The following is an 18,307-nucleotide window of genomic DNA, read 5'->3' on the forward strand; positions in this document are numbered from 1 at the left end:
GGTAAGGGGCCATCCACATACCACGTTTACAGATTTTTAACGATTTTGACCTCCCCCTCCCCCCCATGGACAACTGTCCATATAAATTCTAAAAAAAATGTATGGATAGTGGACATTAGCCGACCCCCCCCCCCCTCAAAGCTGTCCACATGGTATGTGGATGGCCCCTAATGCGTTCCCCGTGAAAACGCTATTTTATGTTTGCTTCACCGCAGCAAACATAAAACATCATTCTCACAAATGAAGTATTAGCTGTTGCTGAGTCATGTGCCTTTGAAAATTCAAAGTTATGGCTTGAAGTCGGCCATTTGTGACTTCAACACTGTTTCATCTTGCACATCGCAAAATCATAAAAAAAGCCAATTTTATTGTTTTATTCTTATAGGTATTGCCATTTTGATTTAGTATTAATTTTGCACAGATATATATATATATATATATATATATATATATATATATATATATATATATATATATATATATATATATATATATATATATATATATATATATATATATATATATATATATATATATATATATATATATATATATATATATATATATATATATATATTTTTTTTTTTTTCAGAGCAAGAACGGTTTGTTTGATCGGTGTGACACCTTCGACAAAGTTGTATATAATTTTGTTTTTTGTTTTAACACAGAGTGAAAAAATAACGCCCTTTACAAACTAAGAAGGTTATAGCTAAACAATGATCGATCCGAGCCGATTCGGATCTGATTATGAAGAAATAAAAAAAAGTAAAAATAAAAAGGTAAAATTGTGGACAGTAATTTTGTCCTTCTAGAAAATATATACAGCGGAAGACAAAAAACTAAGGTTTTTCTTTACAAAAATATTATTATAAATATTAATAAGGCTGATACAAATTTTGAACTCTTTTTATGTCCAAAGTTATCAAAGTTGGTCAATGGGAGGGCGAAAAATCATATTGTTTGTCTTTTGCAGCGATGGAAAAAAATCACCTCTAGCGATTTCGAATACATATAAAGCAGGTATTAGACGAAGCAAACATTTGCTATTTTTGGTACGAGTTTTATTTGCACAAAATAAAATCCGTACCAAAAATAGCAAATATTTGCTTCGTCTAATACCTGCTTAAGATGCGTTGACATTGCGTCAGTATGCGAATATCAGAGTATCGGTGTTGGTGCACTCTCTTTGCTTTCCTTTTTACGATATATTTCTATTCATTAGTGTACACTAGAGATGGTCGGGTGTGGCATTTTTCAAACCCGTACCTGAAGTTTTTTTTGTTGAAACCCGAACCCGACCCGAACCCAAAAGTTTTGTTTTTGTGAACCCAGAACTGTAAAACCCGAACCCAACCCCAATCCGAGATTTTTTTTTGGGTGGGTTTTTTTTTGTACCAATTTGAGGCTTGAAGCTTAGAGCCTCGAGTAGTAATAAAATGTTAGTAATTTTTACCGTTGCATGAAATTAGACATCATTATCTCATAAAAATGCTTATTTGATATAGTCGGGTTTCGGGGTTTCAGACCTAAACCCGACGTTTTCAAACCCGAACCCGACCCGAATTCGAATTTTTTTTTCACCAAACCCGAACCCGACACCTTCAAAATTTTTCAAACCCGAAACCGACACTTTCAAAAATTTTCAAACCCCAACGCGACGGGTACATTAAATGAAAATAAAATTTGTAGCGGCCCTTTTATCTTAAAAAACTCAGTCTTAAAAAATTATATTTTTTTTTTCTGCGAAAACAACACAAAATTAATTTAACACAAACTATTTTAGCTCTAGAAATATTTTCATCATCAATATTAGGGATGTAACGCATATCCGCATCCGCTTTCGTAAACGCATCATCGGCATAAAAATTGACACCCGTATCCGCACAATGCATAACGAGATATCATGCGGATGTTGCAAAATATATCACTTCAGAAAAATCCGTGGCAACCAGGCCTGGATTTGAGGGACGGGGGGAGGAGGGGGGCAAATGCCCCGGGCCTCTAGATTGAAGGCTACCTTTGTTAGCATTGTAATACAAGCAAGACAATATTTAAGGATAATCTTTTTCAGAAAATGTTTAATGTGCGATTGCACAAGAAGTCCAACTATATCCTTCGGACAATATGTCTCAATATGTCTAAAAAGCATCCATTTTTGACGCAGAACTACTTCTCTCAGGAAGTTCTGCTACATAGGGATGTAAAAGGAAAGTATAAAAACGGAAAAAGTGAAAAATATGTCCAACTTTAAATGCTAAAAAATCGGTTAGTTTTCGATGAATTTCCTTAGTTCTTGCAGCAATCAATTGGAAAATCTTCAATGCATCCTCCCAAATGCAGAAAATTGTAATTTGGTTATTCGAACGATTATACTATTTAAAATTGTCAAGCCTTGTTAAAACACAAAATTTGACCTTTGATTAGTCGTTATATGATTGCTTTCCCAAGCATGGTCGCCAGAATCATAGACCTAATAATTCGGAATGTACTAGTTGGCTTTATTTCCATTAATGATGTCACGCACTAAGGGGGAGGGGGTTTAGATTATTGTGACATTTTGTGACTTATGGCGGAGGGGGGTAGCTTGAGTGTGACATCACATTTCAACTCAAAAAAAGGCACATAGCTACACCACAGATGATACATACTTGTATTATTCATTTATAGTTCTACGATACTTTTTTTGCTTAAGATTTGCTACGTTAAAAAAGCATAATATTCGTTAGTTCTTTTTTTGCCGTGCATGTTCGTTTATAAATGACAGCGCAATTTCATACATTTTTAGATCCTCTTAATCCTACAAAAATTGCAATAAAACGTGAATAAGGATGCGTGAACAAGGAAACGTGAATAAAGATGGTCCTTCAGAAATCAGCAAGGATGCTGCAGTACTGCCTCGGCTTTCTATGTCGTCGATTTGCGACTCCAACAACAAAATCCGTTACAAGGTTCGTTACAAAGTTTAATTTTTTCTAAATTTTGCGTGACATCATTAATGGATGGCCCTATGAGAAACGACGCGTATCGCTTTCTGTCTAAGAGTGCGCCTTAATTTCCACTGTCGGGGTAGCACAGATATGCGAGATAAACATGCATCCAATAATAAATTGAACAACAATTGTCCTTATAAGAGTAAGCCCACCAATGGCTAAATTGAAGTTTCTAAAGCTAGTTTGGCAACTCCCAACATATCGCGGCAACCGCACTGGGCGTAGCTATATTGGTTGGGGCCATCCACATTCCACGTGGACAGATTTTTAACGATTCCTTTTTTTGTGCTTGATAGTGAATGTCCGTAATATAGACCGTTCCGATAATTATAAATACACTAACGATCAACCGTCATTTCAAATAACGCGCAGTATTCAACCAAACGTTGGCTGCGTCCTGTTGTTTACATCCAAAAGAAACAGATGCTGTCATTTTTTCTAACATTAAGTGCGAAATTTTGAAAATGCGTGGCCTTTCTCCTGAGCAAAGAAAGCGAATTTTGCACAAATGGGGCACCGTGAGTGGTCTTTCTATAAGAAAATTAACCAGAGAAGAAGGTATAAGTGTCGGAGCAGTTCAAACCGCATTGCGGAAGTATTGTGAAGAGTGCACATTTACTGATGCCCCAAGACGTGGTAGAAAACCCGGGCCTGTTGATCCTACAATGAACAAAAAGGTTAAGGAATACTACAAGCGGCATCCTTCAGTTTCAGTACGAGATGTGGCGAGAAAGCTTGGAACCTCGGCGAGTAACGTTATGCGTGCCAAGGGGAGAATGGGTCTGCAGACCCGTCGGAAGCAGAAGCAGCCAAAACGAAATCCAAAACAAGCTGAATCTGTGAAACCGAGAGCTCGGAAGCTTTATGACAAACTTCTAACCAAAAAAATGGGGTGTTATCATGGATGACGAAACCTACATAAAACTGGACTATAAGACTCTGTCAGGACCGCAATTTTATACATCACCGAAGGGAAAGGATGTCCCTGGACCAGTGAAAGCCATTTACACCGAAAAATTCGGCAAGAAGGTAATGGTTTGGCAGGCCATTTGTGAATGTGGGAAAATATCTCGTCCATTGATTACGAATGACACAATGAATGGTAAAATTTACGTGAAAGAGTGTTTGCAAAAAAGGTTGTTACCCATGGTTAAGCAGCATAACAGTCCTCCAATCTTTTGGCCCGATCTTGCTTCCTGCCATTACTCTAAGGATGCACTAGGGTGGTATAAAACAAATAATGTCACATGTGTCCCAAAGGAGATGAATCCTCCAAACTGCCCTGAAATTCGCCCTATTGAAACTTTTTGGGCTTTGACCAAGGCAAAGCTGAGGAAATATGTCAAACCAGCGAACAATGTTGAAAAACTTAAAAAAGATTGGCTTAAAGTGGTAAAAATGGTCGGAGAACATACTGTGCAAAAGCTTATGAGTAGTGCTAAGAGAAAAGTTAGAGAACTCGCGTATCCTACGAAAAATATTCCCAACTTGAATTGAAACTGGAAAAAAAAACACTTATTATCTATATTTCAGAATAAAATGACCCGAAAAATCCTGTATTTTTTGTTTTATTCAAGAAAGAAGATGTATTTATAATTTTCGGAACAATAATATTACGAAAAAAAATGAGGGTTTCGAAATGCGAACATAATTGGTCGCCACTAAAAGACGAAGCGCTTTGCCCCGCTTGGTTAAACACGTCGTAGGACGGAAATGTCGTTGTGAACCAGCGAGCGCAAACCCTGATTTACGAAAGCTTTTTCGTAATTTTTACGAAAAAAAAAGAAAATATTGATTTTTCGGATTTCAAAAGGTCAAACATCAATCGCTTTGCGCCGCCCCATTTTAAGTCTGATTGAGCACAGAGTGGATTTTTGGGCGGGCAAACATTTTGTATAGTTTTTTTTTTTTGATTCGAGATGACCATTCTGGTTGGCACCCTGACCTATACGAGGCAGAAAGTTCAAGCCTTCACCAGAATGGGCAACCATGTCATTGTTTCAATAAACCTGGAAGGTTTAAGCGAAACTGCTCGGGAGCAGTGGTGGGTACCATTCCGCTAAATCGCTAATATTTAGTTAGCGGTTTAACAATTTCGCTAATTTTTGAGCTGGATAGCGGACTATTAGCGTCGCTAAAATTTTGGCCTTCGAAACGATCATCGCCAATTCGCTAATGTTGTAGAGAAGCGACAAAAAAAACTATTCTCAAAAACGGCGAGTTGCTGATGGCGTACAAAAATTGCTTCGAATGATGAACATACCTTACCTTACGAGACAAGTGCAAGTCAGTTTTTTTTTAGCCTGGAATGGGGTTCCAGTTATTGTAAAGCCACAGGAGCATTCTGGAGAACAAGCTAAAGGTAATTTAGGTTGAATTTATGGAACGCCAAAAATTTCTGCATATTGCAATGCGCTAGAAATTATTATAATATTCGTGTTTTCAAAAACATTACTAAAAGCATTTTTTTTACACCCAAGCAGAATTATTTTTGTTGCTTCTTATTTCCCAAAATCCTCAAGTATGACCGTTTTGTGAATTTTGAACCTCTTATTGTAAATAGCATTCAAAAGTAATAAATAAGTAAGCGATTAGCGAAAGTTCCGCTAATATGAGTTTAGCGATTATCGAGCTAAATTTTCCAGTTAGCGGGTTAGCGATTAGCGTCGCTAAATTTTCAATTATCGGTGCCACCACTGCTCGGGAGTATCACCGACTATTGCTACCGACACTTTTGAAGGCATGTTAGTCCAATTTTTCCCGTGACGTCCGGTTGTTGAATAAAATAAAAATACAAAAGCCGGACAAATTTCCTCAGCATGGCGGTCCATATTTGACCGTTTTCCAAGCTGAGAGCCGCCCCGAGTCTTTCCAAAAATCCTTTTCATACTCGCGTATAAAAGCATTTGTTCCGCGAAATGCTGGGAATTACGGCACAAACCAACATTTTGCCAGTGCATTATAGATCTTCAGAATTTGGCAACTGCCGGTGTGAAAAAGAAATAGTAGCATTTTTAATCCCCAATAGCAACATCGGTGTGAAAATCAGTTGCTATCCAAAATAGCAACGGCCAGCGTTGTGAAAATAGCAACTCAAATGGCAACCGGCGCTTGCTCTGAGAACAAATAAATTATTGAAGATTTATTTTCTCGTTTTGCGCTATAATCACAAGTGAATTATCTCTATCGGCTTGCACACTCTAACTCTTAAAACTAGTTTGCGCCGTATAGTGTTTGTTCCTGTTTAGTGATGTCGTATTATTATAGACCTATTGCAATTCGATAGCACTTCAACTTCGCATTTGCACAAAATTTTAAACATATTCTATACAAGTAATGTAACCAACAACCTTATTTAGTTCTACGTCAGTCTTGCGATCGTGGCTTTGCACACAACCCTTGTGATTTTTTTGGTTCCATTTGGGGCGTCAAACAATTTTCCGGAAGTCGATTTGGTTCGTTTCCATTTGACGCATTGCATTTCAAATTTGAATGAAGATTTGTATGAGAAAAGCTACATTTTGCATTACCCTTTCTAGAGATCTCAGTAATGCTTCATTAATGCACTATCACTGCATTTTGCTAAAATTTAGTACATATATAAGCTTAACGGAGTTGCCTGGAGACAATGAAAAGCTAGGATTTCTATAAACAAGCTTCCGTTCAAAGTTGAGCATGTCGAATCAAATGCTGAAAATATTTTTTTCTTGCTAACACTACCAGCAGGGTGGCGACTAAATTTCCAAAAATAAATTTCCTGATATTCCCTGATGTTTCAAAATTTTTTCCCTGATTATTCGAATTTGTTCTAAACTGATTGAGTTTACGACTATCATAGGAATTGGAATTTGAATGTCTTTCAAAAATGAACCACCGTTTTCTTTATTGCGTTTTCCAGTTTCTGCTAAGACTATCTGAATGAAATTTACAATCAAATGATAGTTTGTATTGCCAACCTATTAGAAATATCGTTGGTTTGAGCGAGGCACACGGTGGGCGTGAACCGGTTGATAATAATTATTTACATAGAACCATAACTTCTGGTTAAATATTTGTTCAAAATCTTTGTTATAAAAATTAGAAGTCAAAAATTTCGCAATCAAACCCTTATGCCCAACACTGTTGAATACATTTTCTATGACTAGCAGAGCAGCTCCAGTGGAATAACCTGTACATTTGTTTGCTCGAACATTATTAAAAAAAAACACGGAGCAATTGATGAGTAATGTAATGCCCAAGGCAAAATCCGAACTGTTCATCTGCAAAAATTGAATTGTCGTAGATGCGTGACATTGATTGTTAAGGAATAATTCTCTCAAACAATTTGCTTATCGAAATACTACAAGGTATACAGCCTTACGTACTTTTATTTTCAGCCTTAGAATAAAAATACTGTTTATATTTGGCGATATTATGCCTGTAGAATTTTTTGTGCAAACATGTATTTGACGTAGCACACCCGAAAAAAACTAACATCAAAAAACCTTAAAAGTTGCTGTAATTGTACATAGTTATACCATAATTTAACTACGTTTTTCATTGTGAATACATCAATTTTACATTAAATATCATAGTCCAGAACAATAAAAAAACATTGTTTTTGTCATTTTCACCACGAAAAAGGAGTGTTGTTAAGTATCTTAACAACATTTTTTCAGTCATTTTGCCCATACATTTAGAGTTCACTGACAATGTTTTTCATGGTAAACATATTGCATATAGATGCAACAACAAAAACCGTTGTTAAAACATGGTAATGACAAAAATCGTTTGCAAGCTTACAGTAAAAATACCATGTTTTTTTATGGTTACAATACAAAACAGTGTCCGTTTACTGTTCTCACCGCAAAATACATCGTAATTTTTTTTCGGGCAAGCTTATAAGCAAGCTTATACGAAACAACACAGACTACATAGCCAACTACTACTAACAGGACAATTGACTGGGGTGCAACCGGTGCATCTGAACCTAACTATAAAACCGGCAGAATATCTCAACGCCAACTGGAAGGCAGTATATTATGACCGTACATACAAGGGGTTTGGCAAATTTGACAAGTGATTGAATTTTTTCCCATATAACTCTGTGAGAACAGTTTTCAACGCTTCTGCAAACCGAGACCAAAACTAGAAATAGCTTAGATGTGCAGAACTCTTTTCTAAAATACAAGTACAATTATCACACTGAACAATTTGTCACTAAGCTGCTATGTTTTTATAATAAAACAAATGCCCAACAAAATCAAAGGAATGTTCTTTATCTATAACTGCCGCGGAGCCCAATATATTTCGCAAAGGGGTTGCAAAGCCACAAAAAGGTTGAGAACCACTGACTTAGACCAATAGCTGTAAGATGATCACGCCACTTCAGCAGTCACAGACAACGATCTTGGCAGAGGGACAATAGTTGTACAAAATGCAGATTGTCTTATGAATTCACAATGCCAAGTCATGTATTGTGATTGCCTTATAAAAAAGAATGATGGTAAAATACTCACCTATTTAAACCGTGAAAAGATTTGTTCTATATCACTTTTGTTTAACATTCAGCGCACAATATTTTCACAAATCTGACAAATCAAGTTTTCTTCGCCGAAATTTCAATAGTTGCAAATTGTTCACGTTATGCACACTTTCCGCAACATACTGCTCGTTTTTCGCTAACACGATTGGAAGTTTTTTTGCCAATATTTTTCGATCGACATTGCTTGACTAGGTTTTTACTCCTTAGAATATGTAGTATTTAGTATCACTTTAAAGTAAGCTTCGTAGCACAATAGTTGTGTCAGGTTGTAAGCAAGCAATTATAATGCATACATATATGTATCTGTATTAGGTTATTGCTGGTGAGCCAGGACCAGCAAGGCCATCATTCGAATACACTAATGTTTAATATCAAACAAATTCCAAGATTTTAATCTATTGAGAACCGAAAATAGATGAAGGAATACTAAAGTTTTGATAGTACTGTAGTGCAGGCCAGAAATACTAGTAACATGCGCTCCATTTTTATTTTTGCCATGTTAATGATTTTTGCAACACTATAGTTATTTGAATAAACAAGCACAATAGTTTAGTTTTTCATTTTCAGATGGATTAGTACAATTTGTGCAATATTATTTTGCAAAGTTTCAGTTCATTTGTAACGAGAAAACTATTTTTTTCCGAATTTTCAGCGAAATGTTAGGCTCACTTCACAATTAATCGAAAAAACGCACACTTCGACACGAAATATACATATGCATCAAAACAAACATGGCCTCCGACCAAAACTATAAACGTCAATCAAAAGGCTTATACACGCTCGTGAAAACCTGTGAAAACTCACCTAAGTGGCTTTTTTGCGATGAAAATACACCCATGTACACACAAAGAAAATATTACCAAGTGAACATGTAAAAACAACGAAAATTTACGCAAACCTGGAAGTGTTCACTGATTAAGGTAAATAATACGCATAAAACTAGTGAAAAAAACGCAACAGCTTAATAAAATGCGAATGTTTAATTTCGGGTAATAAATTGTATGGAGTTTTTGAAATCGATATTGATGATTCAAGGTCTCCAATTTTCCTACATGATGACTTCCGGGCAGGTACTCAAAAGTAAGTAAATCACGTTTACCCAAAAGTACACCCCGCACAGAAGGGCTGATTTGCATCAAAAATACGCATATTTGAGTATTTTTATTTTTCTGTGTAGAGCACTCGCTGCTTTATTTTAACTCTAAACTGATTAGGATCTACTCAGTTTGATACTCTTATGCAAAATGTCAAAAAGTGAGTTATCGGGTACTGGATAATTGAGTAACATTTTCCCAAATTTTTATAATTACCATGTTTACTCAGTTTTGAGTTATTATTCATGATGTTTACTCACCCCTGAGTATATGTATATGGCAAAAGTTTTCAACAGCGATATTATCTGTTTCCGAAGAACAATTGGTGTCGCTTTTTATTCATTGACTAGCAGTAAGTATCTGATCTCCCGCATAATCAATAACCACAAAACGTGCCTAACAACTAGTTCGGGATATAGTCCGGGGTATCGTTAAAACATATCGATTATAATCCTTTTATGATTATTGATTATGCGGGCTGTCATCAAATCAAAGATTTCTCAATCAAATACATTACAAACAACATATATATTCCATAACAATTTCATCCCAACATCAGTATTGCAGAGGGTTTGAAAACATAAAAAACATCTCTTAAAAATGAACAACCGCATATTATATGTTCTGCGATGCCGTTTAAAGTCGGGCTTTTATTCGTGATAATAAACGGAAAAATTTTAATTGATGTACAGTGATCAATACATGCAATCGATACAATTTAAATCCTTCGCAGTGTTTGATGGCGGATTTTCTGGTGTGCGTACTGTACAAAAATGTGAGCCACAGTTCACGGGCAACTGTGACCCGGTTGGTTGCCGCATTCAATGAAGACACGGAAATGATTCAAAACGTTTAGAATGTTGCGATGAAAAATAAATTTATTATTTTGATTCTTCTGAATATATATTTTTATTGAGTCTGATTTACAAAAACCGAAAATCATTTTTCCAAATTTAGGCAAACAGGGCAACTTGTACTCGTTTCCGTTAATTTCAGGTTTGCATAAACAGAGTAGATTCTACTCAGTTTTTGACGTATGACGCCATTACTCAGAAGTGAGTAACCGTAAAAGTACTCTAATAAGGGTACCTCCACTTTTTTCAAAAATGGGTGGTATCTAACTAACTTTAGAGTAACAAATAATGAGCGTGCAGAGTCTCTGTTTATTTACACTGAAAAAACTGCGCAAGCTCCATCCAAGTGGTTCATCCATGGGAATGGCAACTAATTCTTTCTTTGTTGAATGAGTGAAGAGTCTTCCCGACTATAGCGAAAAGTATATGGAAGTTTTGCTGGGCGCCTGCCTTGGGGCTTTATTTTTAAATAAAGCCCCGATATGTTGGCTACTGTCAAACGTGTAGAGTTTAGATAGGGCTACCATCCCCTTGGTTCCATCAATTGGCCCTGACACAAGTAAAAGACTAGGACAGGACGTGACAAGTGGCTTCTAGTTATTCTTCTTTTCGTTCAAAATTGCCCTCATGAAACATTCGCGTTGACGGTGTTGCTGATATTTGTTTGGTTTTTGCATGCGAAAAAGAAGGAAGGAAATATTTTTGCTTTTGTCATCACGCACATTTTGACAATTGCATATGAGAGTTCACGTAGGTGCGAACAGCCTTCGAAATCTCTTTCAACGCGAATAACCCGAATTGTGATTTTTTGGCACGACGCTTGCCAGTGTTTCCAAAAATGTTTAATTAGCGAAATATAAATATCAAGGATTTTCCAAGTTCTGGATTTCAATTTTAATTAATTCATTTGATAATGCTAGTTCAATTGATTAGAAGATATCCCAAGTAACCAAAAGTTCGGATAAAAGTAGAATTCATAGACTAATCAGCCAATCTAACGATCATGAATAGAATTCTATTCAGCTCAATTTTTAAGTAATTAACCGTACTTTCAAGTTCGCATTTGTTGAATAAACTACGAGTAGCATGCAAAGCAGCTTCTAAACCGAACTAGAAAGTTCACATCAAGTTCCGATAGGTCGCTGAACAGAGCGCTATTCAGCTTGAAAAGAAAACTTCAAAAAACTTAAAATAAAAATCAATTTGCAATTTTTCAATTCCCTCCACTCATTATTCGTGTTGGTATAATCCCATGATAATCATTTTCTGAAGAAATCTAGATCAGAAGAATAATTATTGCCTGGCTCCATTTATTATTAATAAATTTCATATTTTTTTGCAACTTACTACACCAAGCTTCGAACTCGAGTATCGCGTTTACATACCCGCACGAGACGTGGAGATCGACGGTGTCATAACCGATTCGAGTCTGTCTGTCGAGTGTATCCTAAAAAGCGCAACCGGTTGCTTCAAAAATACCGAAACACAGGCGAAGATTTTGGATTGTAAGCAATTGCGGTCCATGTCTCTCGTCGGCGGTAAAAAGTTTACACTCCGTCAGACTCGTTTCGCGTTACGTTTGCCGGATCTGCACTCCCTAGCCACGTCTCTATCGACCGGGTTCGTCTGCCTGTGCGATTGTATGTACCCCGTGTTATGAATTGCACCAATTGCAAGCAGTTAGGCCACACAGCCGCCTACTGCTGCAATAAGGCACGATGTAGCAAGTGTGGGGAGACTCATGCGGAAGATTCTTGCAGTGTTAATGCTGAAAAATGTATTCACTGTGGGGAAAACCAGCATGAGCTCTCCACATGCCCGGTGTACATGCAGCGCAGAGATAAAATCAAGCGGTCACTTAAGGAGCGTTCAAAGCGTTCTTACGCTGAGATGCTGAAGAAGACCGTGACCACTTCTACCATAACATCGAACCCCTTTGATCTGTTGCCCTCTGATGAAACCGATTCTGACGATTCATCAGCGGGAACATCTTATGCCAATCCTGGGGAGTCTAGGAAGAGGAAAAATGTTTCTTCTCCTAAACTTCCCCGTTAAGGTCCTAAGATTTCCCAAAGTGTAATGAAAAGTACGAACAAACCAAACAGTGCTGCGGAAAAACCGAAGCAAACTCCTCCTGGGCTTGCAAACTTAAAGTCCCAGAAGGAGTTCCCAGCACTGCCAGGAACATCTAAAACCCCAGTTGTTCCTTTTGCACATCCAGTTGATGAAACAAACTCTGGATTAGTGAAATTTTCTGACATTGTGGACTGGATTTTTGAAAATTTCAATGTACCCGATCCAATTAAAATTTTTCTTACAGCATTCCTCCCAACAGTTAGATCATTTTTGAAGCAGTTGACTGCCCAATGGCCCCTCCTTGCAGCGATTGTATCCTTCGATGCCTAATTCAACTGCGTATATGAAGGATTCTATCTCTGTCTTACAGTGGAATTGTAGAAGTATTTTACCAAAAATTGATTCGTTTAAAGTTTTGATAAATAAAAATAAATGCGATGCATTTTCCCTTTGTGAAATTTGGCTTACTTCAAATATTGATCTCAACTTCCATGATTTTAATATTATTCGCCTTGATCGAGACACCCCATATGGAGGAGTACTTTCAGGGAATAAAAAGTGCTATTCTTTCTATCGTATTAACCTCCCCTCGATTCCAGGCATCGAAGTTGTCGCATGTCAAATGACAATACAAGGTAAAGAGCTTTGTATTGCCTCAATATATATTCCTCCCAGAGCACAGGTTGGGCAACGGCTGCTCTTTGATTTAATAGAACTTCTTCCCTCGCCACGTTTGATTTTGGGAGACTTCAACTCTCATGGCGTGGCTTGGGGTTCCCCATACAATGATAACCGCTCCTCTTTAATCTATAACCTTTGCGATGACTTCGACATGACTATTTTAAACAACGGAGAAATGACACGTATCCCGAAACCTCCAGCGCGCCCAAGCGCTTTGGATCTATCCTTATGTTCGACGTCGCTACGGTTGGATTGCACATGGAAGGTAATCCTTGATCCTCACGGTAGCGACCATTTGCCTATTCTTATTTCAATTAATAACGGGTCGACTCGCATGCGACCAATTGACATTCCGTATGACCTCACACGGAATGTCGATTGGAAGTTATACGAGGAAATGATTTCAAAAGCGGTCGAGTCGATTCAACATCATCCACCACTTGAAGAATACAACCTCCTCGTGGGCTTGATTCTCGACGCCGCGTTGCAAGCCCAAACGAAGAAATATCCCGGCGTAACGATCAAAGAACGGCCTCCCACTCCGTGGTGGGACAAAGAGTGCTCCGAGGTCTACACGCAAAGATCCGACGCGTTTAAGGCCTACCAGAAGGGAGGTATACCTGGCGACTATTTACGGTATTCGGAGCTTAATACCAAGCTTAAAAGTTTGGCTAAAGCAAAGAAACGCGGATATTGGTGTCGGTTCGTGAACGAGACGTCGAGGGAGACATCGATGAGCACTCTTTGGAACACAGCCCGAAGAATGCGGAATCGCGTAACGGTCAACGAAAGCGAGGAGTCTTCAAGTCGGTGGATATTTGATTTTGCCAGGAAAGTATGTCCGGACTCTGTTCCTGAGCAAAACATTGTTCGCGATGCGTCTCCGGGCCACGACGCGATAGAATCACCTTTTACGATGGCAGAATTTTCAGTTGCCCTCCTGTCCTGTAACAATAACGCGCCTGGGTTAGATAGAATCAAATTCAACTTGTTGAAGAATCTACCCGGCAATGCCAAGAGGGGCTTGTTGAACTTGTTCAATAAGTTCCTGGAGCAAAACATTGTACCGCAGGATTGGAGGCAAGTGAAGGTGATCGCCATCCAAAAACCAGGGAAACCAGCTTCTGATCACAACTCTCATAGGCCGATTGCAATGCTATCCTGTATCCGGAAATTGATGGAAAAAATGATACTCCGTCGTTTAGACCATTGGGTCGAATCAAATGGTCTACTATCAGATACTCAATTTGGCTTCCGCCGTGCCAAAGGGACGAATGATTGTCTTGCGTTGCTTTCAACAGATATTCAGCTGGCGTATGCTCGCAAAGAACAAATGGCGTCTGCGTTCTTGGACATTAAGGGGGCTTTTGATTCCGTTTCTATTGACATTATTTCAGGTAAACTTCACCGACAAGGATTTTCTCCAATTTTGAACAATTTTTTGCACAATTTGTTGTCCGAAAAGCACATGCATTTTACGCACGGCGATTTGGCAACTTTTCGCATTAGCTACATGGGTCTTCCCCAGGGCTCATGTTTAAGCCCCCTTCTTTACAACTTTTATGTAAATGACATCGACGAATGTCTGGCAAATTCATGCACGATAAGACAACTTGCAGACGACAGTGTAATCTCTGTTACAGGAGCCAAAGCTGCCGATTTGCAAGGACCATTGCAAGATACCTTGGACAATTTGTCTGCTTGGGCTTTACAGCTAGGTATCGAATTCTCTCCGGAGAAGACTGAGATAGTAGTTTTTTCTAGGAAGCATGAACCTTCAAACACAAATAATGGGTAAAACGATTTCTCAGGTTTTGGTACACAAATATCTTGGTGTCTGGTTCGACTCTAAAAGCACCTGGGGTTGTCACGTGAGGCATCTGATGAAAAAATGTCAACAAAGAGTGAGTTTTCTTCGTACAATAACCGGACAATGGTGGGGAGCCCACCCAGGAGACCTTATAAGGCTTTACCAAACAACGATATTGTCTGTCATTGAGTACGGGTGTTTCTGCTTCCGCTCCGCAGCAAACACACATTTGATCAAACTGGAGCGAATACAATATCGTTGTTTGCGTATCGCCTTGGGTTGCATGCAATCGACCCATACGATGAGTTTGGAGGTCTTAGCTGGAGTACTACCATTGAAAACCCGCTTCTGGAGCCTGTCTTCTCGTATTCTAATCAAATGTGAGGTCTTGAACCGTCCCGTGATTGAAAATTTTGAAAGGTTAATCGAACTTAATTCTCAAACCCGTTTTATGACATTGTATTTCAATCACATGTCCCAAAATATTAACCCTTCTTCGAATATTCCAAATCGTGTCGGCTTATCAAATACTTCTGATTCTACTGTGTTTTTCGATACATCCATGATAGAAGAAACTCGTGGAATCCCGGATCATTTACGCGTGCAGCAGATCCCTAAAATTTTTTCCAATAAATATCGAAACATCAACTGCGACAATATGTACTACACTGACGGATCACTTCTTGATGGGTCCACTGGCTTCGGTATCTTCAATAACAATTTAACCGTCTCCCATAAGCTCGATAATCCTGCTTCTGTTTACGTCGCAGAATTAGCTGCAATTCAGTACACCCTAGGGATTATCGAAAAAATGCCCACGGACCATTATTTCATCTTTACGGACAGTCTCAGTTCCATTGAGGCTCTCCGATCGATGAAAGATGTTAAGCACTCTCCGTATTTCCTGGGGAAAATACGGGAACATCTGAGTGCTTTATCCGAAAAATCAACTCAGATTACCTTAGCGTGGGTCCCTTCTCACTGCTCGATACCGGGTAATGAGAAAGCGGACTCTTTGGCTAAGGTGGGCGCAACAAACGGTGATATTTATGTAAGACCAATTGCCTTTAATGAATTTTTCGCATTTGTACGTCAGAATACGATCATCAGTTGGCAAAATTCTTGGACCAAGGGGGAACTGGGAAGGTGGTTACATTCCATAATCCCCAAGGTATCGACGAACCCGTGGTTCAAGGGGTTGGATGTAGGTCGGGATTTCATTTGCGTGATGTCCCGGCTTATGTCCAATCACTATAGATTTGACGCGCATCTCCGTCGTGTTAGGCTCGGGGAGAGTGGTATCTGTGCCTGTGGTGAAGGTTATCACGACATAGAGCACGTTGTTTGGTCATGCCCTGTACACCGTGACGCCAGGTCTAGATTAATAGCTTCCCTGCAGGCCGAAGGTAGGCAGCCGGCTGTTCCTGTTCGTGATGTCTTGGCGAGCCGTGACCTATCCTACATGTCCCTTATATACGTTTTCCTGAAATCCATCCACGCCCCAGTTTAGTCCTATCCCCTTCCGCCTACATCCAACCAAACGACAAGAACACGTTAAGACCCCGGATCCGGAAACAGCAATCAGACCCGCACGATACTCTCAAGGCCCGATGGAAACAACCCAATATGCCAGTCCGTAATATCTTGGCCAAGCAGCGGAACAAATTTAATATGCTGCTTACCTATGGCAATGAAAACCATCAAACAGCAAACCTTTGCTTTTAATGCAAAATATTCTAGCTTTAAGTTAGATTTAGTTTCAGCTCGTAGTCTGTAGCGAGGATAAAAAATTTGCTTTTAGTTATTAAGATACTTTAGAAAGTAAGCTACCAGATATAATTGGCGCCGTTAAACATTGAATTGTATTTGTGCTGTGTCAAATAAACTATAGATGAAGAAAAAAAAAAGCAGTATATACAAAATATGATAAATGATCAAGATCGATAAAAACTTTTCAGATTAATAGATATGCTGTTTGCCGTAGTCGAAAACTCTCGGTGGTCGAACGTAAAAAACACCCAAGACTTGGACAAAATGCTCAGGAATAAAAGCATCACGTGCAAACAAGTGTCTAACGAGAATTCACAGCTTACACCCGCTTTATTTTTTTCTGTTGATCTGCACATTCCTGGAATCTGAATTCATAATTGATTTCCTGTAAGGTAACAAAAGAAAGAAAGCCTTTAAACTTCCTAATACTACCTATTGGAAATATAGCTTTGTTTCTTTTGCCGTTTATTTAGATAAAAAAAAATCCGAAGATAATAAAACAAACCACTTTTCTTTATTATTTTTGAAAAACTCATTTTTCATCATTAATCCTGGAGCAAACTTCACTTTCGCCCAAACCGAGTCGGAACTTATCATGAACTTTAAAGTGGAAATGAAGTACGACATAGACTTCCCCTGAACTTTCGTGCTGATTAAAAGTACGGATAGAATGCTAACCGAACTTTAATTTCCGGCGGCTTTGAGGTTCACGTGTAAACCTTATGTGAACTTCAAGGTTCCAATGAAAAGGAACAAGCAGCTTATCCTGAACTTTCACGTGTGAACTTCATGTGTACTTTAAGGTGCTAATGAAGAGTAGTAAGCAGCTTATACTGAACTTTCGTGCTGATTAAAAGTACGGATAAAATGCTAACCGAACATTAATTTCCGGAGGTCATGAAGTTCACGTGTGAACTTTATGTGAACTTTAAGGTTCCATTAAAGGGGAACAAGCAGCTTCTCATGAACTTTCAAGTTGCTTTCAAGTGTTGACGGTACTTTATTCAGAATAAAGTTCGGTTTGTGAGCAATGTGTCCTTTTGTTCAGCAAGAAAGTTCCACGGAACCAAATCTAAACCTTATGTGAACTTCTAAGTTCGTGTGTTAAGTGAGATTCGAACTTCTGGTTGCTTGGGTCTCCTACCTTCCTCACCGTTCAACACCACTTCAAAACGTTGCTTCCAACGCCTAGTCACCTGCGATTTATCGGTAATCAGGTTCCCCTCCCTGTCATTGCACATGGCAGGTACTGGCCCGGTCCGGTTCCTGATTCCGTTGATCGTTTCATAGAAGCTTCTCGTGCCGTGCCTGGTGGAGCAATTCTCCGCCTCAACAAGGACGCGATCGTAGTGCTCACGTTTCTTACGGCGATGAAGCCTCTTTTCGGCAGCTCTTGCCTACCGGTATTTCTCCCGCATGTGACGCGGATTAGCTGTTACTAACGTGTTGGCGTAGTCTCGGTTCTTCTCCTCCGTCACCTCTAGACACTCAACATTGAACCACCCACT

The 18,307-nt window shown here is 38.7% G+C and overlaps 1 protein-coding gene across 3 annotated transcripts in view; it reads right to left on the bottom strand.

Moving 5' to 3' along the window:
• The window catches only part of LOC129726997 (zinc finger protein 609), an 85,536-nt gene extending 76,321 nt beyond the window's left edge, over positions 1-9,215 (bottom strand). For all 3 annotated transcript variants that reach the window (XR_008728453.1, XM_055684329.1, XM_055684327.1), the window contains exon 1: positions 8,489-9,215. The gene's annotated coding sequence lies outside the window, so the exon portion shown is untranslated. The remainder of the gene's footprint in view (positions 1-8,488) is intronic.
• Between the last annotated feature and the right edge of the window lie 9,092 nt (positions 9,216-18,307).

The sequence above is a fragment of the Wyeomyia smithii genome, chromosome 3, assembly GCF_029784165.1.
Source record: "Wyeomyia smithii strain HCP4-BCI-WySm-NY-G18 chromosome 3, ASM2978416v1, whole genome shotgun sequence".
NCBI classification, from domain to species: domain Eukaryota; kingdom Metazoa; phylum Arthropoda; class Insecta; order Diptera; family Culicidae; genus Wyeomyia; species Wyeomyia smithii.